At 42.3% G+C, this 9531-nt stretch overlaps 1 long non-coding RNA gene across 1 annotated transcript; it reads left to right on the top strand.

The window, feature by feature from the left end:
* Positions 1-3398: 3398 nt before the first annotated feature.
* Positions 3399-5657, top strand: LOC306652466. The gene is made up of 3 exons (XR_013761401.1): positions 3399-3514; positions 4679-4798; positions 5513-5657. It is a non-coding gene; the product is annotated as an uncharacterized lncRNA (long non-coding RNA).
* The last annotated feature ends 3874 nt before the right edge of the window (positions 5658-9531 follow it).

Here is a 9531-nt window from a genome sequence, read left to right as displayed (position 1 = left end):
ACACTCTGGCATTGCATTCTATCCAGATTCACACTGGATATTGAAGAAAGTTAGTAAAGGGAGCAGGCTTTGAACCCCCCTAGAGTGCCTAGGAGAGGCAGAGTTAGGAAGAAGAGTTGTTTTTACAAACAGGAGTGGGTGAACTTCCTGTGATTGGAGTGAGATCTTCACATGCTGAAACTCAAAATATTGGGAATGAATAAAAAATCAAACTCTTTGGGTCTCCTCACAGTTTACCCTTTATAAATACTCCACCTGCCATTGAGAGACACAGGCCATTATCTTCATTCCACCTGCCAGGCATCAACTTTCTTCCACCATCTTCTCATTATTGCCAGCATATTTCTGCAGGACTGGAGGTCCCTCATTTTGCAAAAGGGACCACTGGCCTGGGGTCAGGTGGAAGACATGTTCTCAGGCTGCAAGAGCATGTGCACAGTGAGCGGTGGCTTCCACCTCCTAAACCCATTCTTACCTCCATCTTTGGACTCATTTTGGCCCAAGATGGTAGTCTAGAATTGAGCTTCATGGGACACACTGTCTGGATGAGGAAATCACCCCCTCCTGTAGAGTAAGTTTTGATGCTGTGTGAGTGCATATGGTTAAGGGTGGGTGCAGTAAATAGAGGACTCCAGGTCGGGGATGGATACCAAGTGTCTTCTGCACATTGCCCCAGCTGATCTCCCTAGAAGCTCAAAGAGGTACAAAATTTGTTTGTTTGTCATTAGGGTGGATTTCCAGGGCTGAGGGCCATAATCACCACAGAAGTGCAGGCCGAACAGCAAGCAGGGACTGCAAATTGCCTCTGGAACCTTCTGCCCCTTTCCCTTCTTCTTGTGCCTTCACAGTTGCTTTCACAAGTCCAGAGCCACAGTGCTGGCACTGCCCCTGAGTTCAAGTGATTTAAAGATTTAGAAAAAGGAAGATAGGCAGTACATTCCCTGTTTGCTAACTTGAAGAAGTTGCTGATTGTTTTTAATAAATAACTGCATTTAAACAGATAATCATGAGCAATGTTAGGAGAGGGGCAATCACCCACAGGACTCATAGTACACCAAACAACGGTGAATGAGGGGGGATTTAGGGCAAGACCCAGAGAAGACTGAACACTGGTGGGAGAGGGGTGACCACCCAGAGGACTCTGAAGACCATGAGCAATGTTGGGGTAGGTGAGGTTAAGAGAAAATCCAGAAAAGTATAAGCAATATTAAACTACCTATGATCATACTCTGGAGCCAGAGCAGGCTGATATAAGATTGTTAGGTGCATTTTGGTGATGGCACAGAGAACACTAAGTTATTTTGGGTGAGGGGCATTCACCCAGAGATCACAGAGTGTACTGAATACTGCTGGATGAGGGGAGCTCACCCAGAGGAAATGGAGGAGAGAGTACTGTAAGATAAGAGGGACCCCAAAATCAGTCTCAGGTAAGACTGCATACCTGTGTGTGAGTGGTGCTCACCACACAACTCAGATGATGCTGAGCATTGGTTGATGAAGTGACATTAAATGTAGGACCTAGAGAAAACTGAACACTGTCAGAAGAGGTGCACTCACACACAAGAACTAGAGAAGTTGAGAAAGGTTTGCATTTGAGAGCCTGGAACAGAACAGAGAGAAGAGTGAACACTCTAAGGTGAGGGGTACTCACAAAAAAGGACCAAGAGAAGAATGAGAAAGGAATTGTTAGGGAAGACAGATAAAAGAAAGAGAGAAGACTGAGCACTGTTCTTTGAGGGATGTTCACTCACAGGACTAAAGGAGACTGAGTAAGGACAGATTAGGTAAATTTAGTTGCTTAAAAAATGAAGACTGGGCTATGTTAGAAGAGAGCCTATCACCAAGAGCATCCAGTGGAATCAGAGCACTAGTAAATGAGGGACCCTCACCCACAGGACTCAGAGGACCTTGAGAATATATGGATGAAGGGAGATTTAGGGCAGGATCCAGAGAAGACTGAGAACTAGTGGGAGAGGGGCACTCACCCAGAGGACTCAGAGGAGCTTAACAATGGTGCAGGCATGAAATTAAGACAGGATCCAGAGAAGACTGAACACTGGTGGGATAGGTGTGCTCACCCAGAGGACTCAGAATACCCTGAGAAATGTTTGAGTACATGTGATGAAGACAGGATCCAGAAAAGCCTAAGCAATATTAGGCTATCTAGTGTCACATCCATGATCCAGAGGAGGTTGAGATAAGATTGGCTACAGAAATTTAGCACATGACACAGACTGAGCACTGCTGGGTGAAGGGTGCTAAACCAGATGTCCCAGAGTATACTGAGCAGTGCTGGATGAGAGGCACTTCTCAGAGGACACAGAGAAGACAGAGAACTGGAAGTAAGAGGTACTTCAAAACAATATTCAGGGAAAACTGAACACCTGTGTTAAGGGGGCTTCACCACAGGATTCAGATGATCCTCAGATGGGTTAATAAGGACAGGACCTGGAGAAGACTGAGCCCACAGGACCCAGAGGAGTCTGAGAGGGATTACCTTGGATAACCTGGATCAAGAAAGAAAACAGAGCACTGTAAGTTGAAGGGCGCTCACCAATAGGACCCAGAAAGGATTGAGCATGGAATGGTTAGGGAACTCAGACTAAGGAAACAGAGGATACTGAGATCTGTTGTGTGAGAGGATCTCACCCACAGGAGCCAAAGGAGACTTAGTAAAGAGAGGTTAGGCTAAAAGAAGCAGCTTAAACAAAGAAGGCAGAGACATGTTAGGAGGGACTAGCACTAGGGGTTCCCAGTGGAATCAGAGCACTAATGCGGGAGGGGTGGTCACCCAAAGAACTGAGAGTATCCTGAGCAATGATGAGACTGAGTACTGGTGGGAGTTGGGTGCTCACCCAGAAGATTCAGAAGATGCTAAGCAATGATGATTGAGAGGAGCATTAGGGCAGAACCCAGAGAAGACAGAGCAAAGACAGATGAGGGGTGCTTGACTACAGTATTCAGAGGAGATAGAGTATTTTGGGAGAGGAGTTCTCACATACTCAGAGATTTGGGACCTTTTTGAGATAATCCATTGTGCCATTGTATCAGTGATCTCAGGTGTGGTGGTAATGTTCCCATTTCAAATGTCTGAAGAACTCCCCCATGATGATGGAAAGTTGTTCTTGACCACATTTCACACTGTCCCTTAAATGTGTGCATTATTCATGAGTTAGCATTCTTAGGAGATTTCCTGACTTTTCAAACAAGAGTAGCCAGTGACCTATCAGAGAAGATCCTGAAAATACTGAAATATATGCCTTCCATCCACTGCTCAGAGGAATTTTAGAAACCCTGAACATGTTACATCACTCATAAGATTAAAGGTGTGGAGTTGGTGGAATGAGGTCCTCAGTGCTCTTCCAACTAATATACATAAAAATTGTCTTGTGTTTTCCAGCTTTGATGAGGATCCTCTCTGCATGGAGGCACCAACGGTCTATTATGGGTCTTGGAAAGAGGACGTATCCTCATCTCTCCAAGTTTCCACAGTCATGTTTGCCTAGATACACAGGTAACACCAGAGATGGTGTACTGACATTAGTTAGAAAGAGGCTTACCCAGAGAACTCATTAATGGAAGCAGGTTGCCTAGGACTCATTGGAGAGTGAGCACTCATAGTTGAAATTTGTATACTCATAATACCAAGAAGAAACTGAGTACTGGTGGTAATGGGATGCTCACTCACAGGACACAGATGACACTGAGAAATGGTATGTGAAGGGAGATTAAGAACAGGACCCCAGAGAATACCGAACACTGTCAAGAGAGGGGCACTCACCCACAGAAACAAGACTAGAATGAGCAAAGAATGGCTAAAGAATGCAGAAAAAAGAAATACAGAAGCCTGAGCACTAATAGGTGACTTGCACTCACCCACATGGTTGAGAATAAACTGAGTAATGACAGGTTAGGTGAACTTAGAGGGTAAAACAAGAGGGTGAGCAATGTTAGGAGAGGGGTTATCACCAAGAGGACCCAGTGGGGTCTGAGAACTCATTTATGAGGCGCACTCATCCCCAGTACTCAGAGTACCATGAGCAATGATGGGTGATCAGAGATTCAGGGAAGGACACAGAGAAGACAGAGCAAAGGTGGGAGAGATGTGCTGAACTCTAAGACACAGATGAACCTGAGCAATGGAGGTAGAGGGAAGATTTAGTGAAGAACACAGAGAAGCCTGAATACACTTAGATGATATGAACTTGACCACAAGGGCCAGAGGAGACTGACCTCTGCTGGAAGAGGGTTATTCATCAAGATGTCTCACAGCACTTGAACCCTTTTCAATAATAATATTCTCAGTTACTTCAGGGTTTGTGGGACAGTGGTGCTTCTTCAAAGTTCTGAAGAACTTCTCTTTGATGTTGGGAATGTTTTATGTGGCCACATTTCACACTGACATTTGAAGGTATGCATTGTGCCTGATCCAGAGGTCCTAGGACATTTCCTCTCTTGTCAAAAGAGAGCATTCAATGACATATCAGAGGAGATTCTTGAATATTTAAATATGTTTTCCATCCACTGTTCAGAAAATTGTCGTAAGTTCCGGGCATACATCACCCACAAGAATTTAGCCACTTGAGCGAAGTGAGGAAATGATGTACAATGAGTGGTGGAACTAGGTCTTTAGTGCTCTAGGAATTAACATCCATTGAAATTATCTTTTATTTTTTAGGCATTTGTGAGGAGTCTCTCTGCATGGCTGCTCTAAAGGCCTATTGAAGTTATTGGAAGTAGGAAGTATCCTCATCTCTGCAAGTTTCTACAGTCATGTTGACCTAGAAGTACAGATAAGGTCTGAGATTTACTGATATTAGCATGAAAGGGGCTCAACCTGAGTGTTCATTAAGGGAAACAGGACTCAGAGGACCCTGTGCAAAGGTGTGCAAGGGGAAATTTAGGGCAGGGCACAGAAAAGACACAGCACTTGTGGGAGAGGGGATCTCTCCCAGAGTACTCTAAAGACCCTGAACAATGGTGGTTGAGAGGAGTTTTATGGTAGAACCCAGAGAAGACTGAGCCAAGTTAGATGATGAGTCCTTGACCACAGGATCAAGATGAGAAAGAGCTCTTTGGGGAGAGGTTTTAACTCCTACAAATGTCAGAATTTTGGAATTCTTTTCAAGAGTGGTCCTCTGGGCCGTGTCTCGGTATTATGAGGGATGGTGAGAATGGCGCTATTTGAAAGGTCTAAAGAAATCGTCCATGATGATTGGAAATTGTCCTTGGTGACATTTCACACTTTCCCTTGAGGGTATACATTGTGCCTGACCCAGGAGTCGTAGAAAGGTTTTTCTCTTGTCAAAGAGAAGACAATATCCTGAAAAAAATTGTAATATATGTTTTGCATCCACCACCCAGAGAGATGGCAGAAATACTGTCATGCTACATCACCTATTAGAGATCAGATATTTGAACAATGTTATGGAAATGGTCCACTATGAGTGGTGAAAAGAGGTCCTCAGTGTTGTGGGAATTGACATCAATTAAAATTATCTTGTATTTTCAGGTATTGATGAGGAACCTATTTGCACAGCAGCACCAAAGGAATATTGAGTTTGTAGAAAGGAGTATCCACATCTTTCCATGTTTCCAAATTCGTGTTGGCCTGGACTCACAGAAAAGGCCAGAGATGGTGTACTGACATTAGCAGGAAATGGTCTCACACAGAGAGTTCACTAAAGGAATTAGGTTGCCTAGGGCTCATTGGAGAGTGAGCACAAGTAGGTGAAGTGTGTCCATCCACAATACCCAGAGGGGACTGAGCACTAGTTGAAGACTGGCACTGATCCACAGAACTCAGAAGACACTGAGAAATGCTGGGGAAGGGAGATTAAGGACAGGAACCAAAAAAGATTGAGCTCTGGTTGGAGAGGGGCACTCTCCCAGGGGACACAGGAGATGTTGAACAGTAGTGTGTTAGAGAAGCTTAAACACTCCTTAGAAGACTAAGAACTCCTAGGTGAAGACTGCTCAACCACAGGGCATAGGAGACTGAGTACTGCTGGACTGAAGACCTGGCTCACAGGACATTTCCTGTCCTCAATACTCACATGAATGTAGCAGTCACTCTTCACCTGTTGTTCCCTCTTCTGAAGTGAACTTGCTGCTGATCTGTGGTCTTATGAGATCTTCTATGCCTCCTGTGATCCCCAGTGTCCTCTCTCCATGGCAGTCTGAGAACAGTGTCCAGAAGTAGATGGTGCCCTTCCTAGCCTTTCTCCTTAACTCCCATACAGTTTGTGATGTCATAATTAACAAAGAGGAGGGGCAGGCACAACTGTTTTGCTAGTAAGGCCTTAGAGAGTGTGTGAGGCCCTCAGGATTTCCTGTGTCCCCAGTGTAACCTCCTTTTAGACCTAATGACTTCTGGCTCCCTCTACCTCTCCCTCTCCCTCCACCTCTCCCTCTCCTTCTCCCTCTCCCTCTCCCTCAAGGGCAGACACACTGCTCTTCTGCTTCATAAAATCTCTTGTGTGAGTCCCTGCATCCAGAGTGGTTTTCTGGGTTCTTTCAGAAACTATTATATACTACAGTAATTAGATTTCTTTTATATATATTTTATTATTATTTAATGAAGTTTGACACAGAAACATCCAAACATCCACAATTTAGACATTTATTTTTCTCTGTCAAAGTAATTAAATGTAATTTTATTACATTGTTGACAATTACATTAATATAAATACTAGTTTGTGATTGTGTTCTGTTTCTTGTAGATGACTAAAGAATGATATAGTACACACAATGATTGACCTCAGAATAAATGCTGATAATTAAACAGGGTACATAAATTAAGGCATAAGGCTATTTCCAGATTTTAAAACCATGTCTAAAGTAAATAACCTGCAGTTTTCAAAACTTTATTCACTGTAGCTCATTTGTAATTTCTATCCCATGAAACTGCAATATACAAATACTTACATGGAAGAATTAGGTAATGGTCCTTATTGAAGAGTTAAACTGTTTTGAATATCAAGAAAGTATCAAAGTCAAATGAACAAATCAGTTGCTTCAAATATCAAAGTGCTATGATTCTTTAACCTACCAAAAAACAACAGCAACAAAAAAACAGAATAAACATTTTATTTGCACAAAATTATTTCTGAATCTTTCTCTTGTAGTAAGGAATTCTGTTGTCATCAGGGGATAGGAGGTAGCAAGCTATTCCCATAGTAGATATCGCTAATGATTTTCTCACTAAAATTAACTTTTCCTTAACCCATTTTAATGTACTTCAACTTTGATGTGAGGTCTTTATAGGTTCAGAAAAAAATTATCATAGACTGGAACATCTTTAGTAACTTAGGTATCATTGAAAGATTCAGTGTTGAGCATGATGTCTAATTGAAAAGATTGAATCTCAGGACCTTTGTAGTGAATGTAAAAAGAACAGCATAGAATACACTGTACATTTCTGAACCCTATGGTGTGAACTAACCAAAATCAATCTTTTCCACATATTTGGACCATGTGTTCTAACTCAGAAATCAGTAATTTTATGTTTTCATTAGTAGAGGTAGTATCTTATCTTTCTTATGGGCAAGGGCATCTTGGATGCATCCAGGACCAACCTGAGTGTTTGTGGTTCCTCTCACCCAAAAGTGCAAATTATACAGAGCAGAGACTCCAAGAGATGTGGGCACATTAGAAACACAGAGAAAGTGGTTACTTCCAGCAACCAGAGGCACCTGTGAATAATTCAAGCCATTGAAGAGGCAGAGGCAGGGGGATCACAAGTTCAAAGCCAGCCTTCATAACTTAGTGAGGCTGGGTGCAAGGAAATTAGCTCTCTAATTTATTCTGGCTCAAAATACAATGTATTTCATCATCAAACTTGAAGGTAAGTTTTGCTGGGTATAAGATTCTTGGTTGGCATACATTTTCTTTCAGGGCTTGAAAAATGTTGTTGCAGGCCCTTCTAGCTTTTAGGGTCTGGATTGAAAAATCTGCTGATATCCGTATTGGTTTCCCCCTGAATGTAATTTGGTTCTTTTCTCTCACAGCCTTTAAAATTCTGTCTTTATTTTGTATGTTAGGTATTTTCATTATAATGTGCCTTGGTGTGGGTCTATTGTAATTTTGTGTATTTGGAGTCCTATAAGCCTCCTGAACTTGATTTTCCATTTCATTCTTCAGATTTGGGAAATTTTCTGATATTATTTCATTGAATAGATTGTTCATTCCTTTGGTTTGTTTCTGTAAACCTTACTAAATCCCAATAATTTTTAAATTTGGCGTTTTCATGATATCCCATAGTTCTTGTAGATTCTGTTCATGATTTCTTACCATCTTCTCTGTTTGGTCAGCTTTGTTTTCAAGGTTAAATATTTTGTCTTCAATGTCTGAGGTTCTGTCTTCCAGGTGTTCTATCCTATTGGATATGCTCCCTATGGCGTTCTTAATATGGTTTATTGCTTCCTTCATTTCAAGGATTTCTGTTTGTTTGTTTTTTTCAATATCTCTAACTCTTTATTGAAATGATCTTTTGCTTCCTATATTTGCTCTCTGAACTGTTGACTGGTGCAATCATTCAATGCCTGCATTTGCTCTTTCATCTCATCGTTTGCTTCCCTGATTATTTTAATTATGTACATTCTGAACTCCTTTTCTGTCATTTCTTCTGCCATGCTGTTATTGTGTATTATTGATGTAACATCTAGATTTATTTGGGGCATTTTCATCCCTTGTTTTCTCATATTGTTCAGGTATCGGCGGTCCGCTGAGATATTGCAGATTTTATCTATTGACTTATAATGTCCCTGAAGATTTCTAGTATATCCCCTCTTAGCTATCAGTGGGCTTAAGTCTTGGAGGAAGTTGATAGTGTGGTGCTCCACAAGGAAGCTGCCTCTCTAGGGTTGGTGGCCTCCAGGTGGGATATATTCCCTGCTAGTGGGCAGAGGTGCCTCCACTTGGTGATCAATGGTCATCCAAAGGGGAACTAGGGTGTGGGCTGAGGCAAGGCCTGTTGGGGCCTGTGTCTCTGGTTTTATCATCCTTGTGGGAAAAATCTCACCCAGCAGGGAAGACTCACACTTTGGGGAGCTCTCGCTGGTCAGTTCCCCTCCTAAAGGTTCCCCACAATCTCCAACTACTGCCCAGGCTGGGCTGACTTCCTCTGCAACGTTCCCAGGGGCCCAGACTTAACTCCTGGAAGCCTCACCCTTTGCAGAGGAGTCTCCTTAGTCTGCCTCTCCTCAGAGAATCTGCCTGCAGTCCTGGAAACATTGCTCCACCCCTAAGCGTGTCTCTGTGCGGCTCTTCCACCAAGAAGCCTCCTAATTTGACAATGAAATAAATCCTTCCATGATAAAAAAGAAGCTAAAAGAACTTACAAAAAGAAACCCAGCGTTATAGAACATTCTCAGCAATATATTCCATGAGGTAGAGATGAAAAACAAAGAAGCAAATAAGCAAAGGGAGAAATTATCCTAAAGGAAGGGGAAAATAAAAGAGGAACCAAGTCGTGTCAAATAAATAAATAAATAAATAAATAAAATTTAAAAAATGAACCAAATGACTGGG

The sequence above is a fragment of the Sciurus vulgaris genome (genome assembly GCF_902686455.1).
Source record: "Sciurus vulgaris genome assembly, contig: HiC_scaffold_237_arrow_ctg1, whole genome shotgun sequence".
NCBI lineage: Eukaryota > Metazoa > Chordata > Mammalia > Rodentia > Sciuridae > Sciurus > Sciurus vulgaris.
Note: the sequence above shows the minus strand (reverse complement) of the source record. Positions and strands in the feature narration are given on the sequence as shown.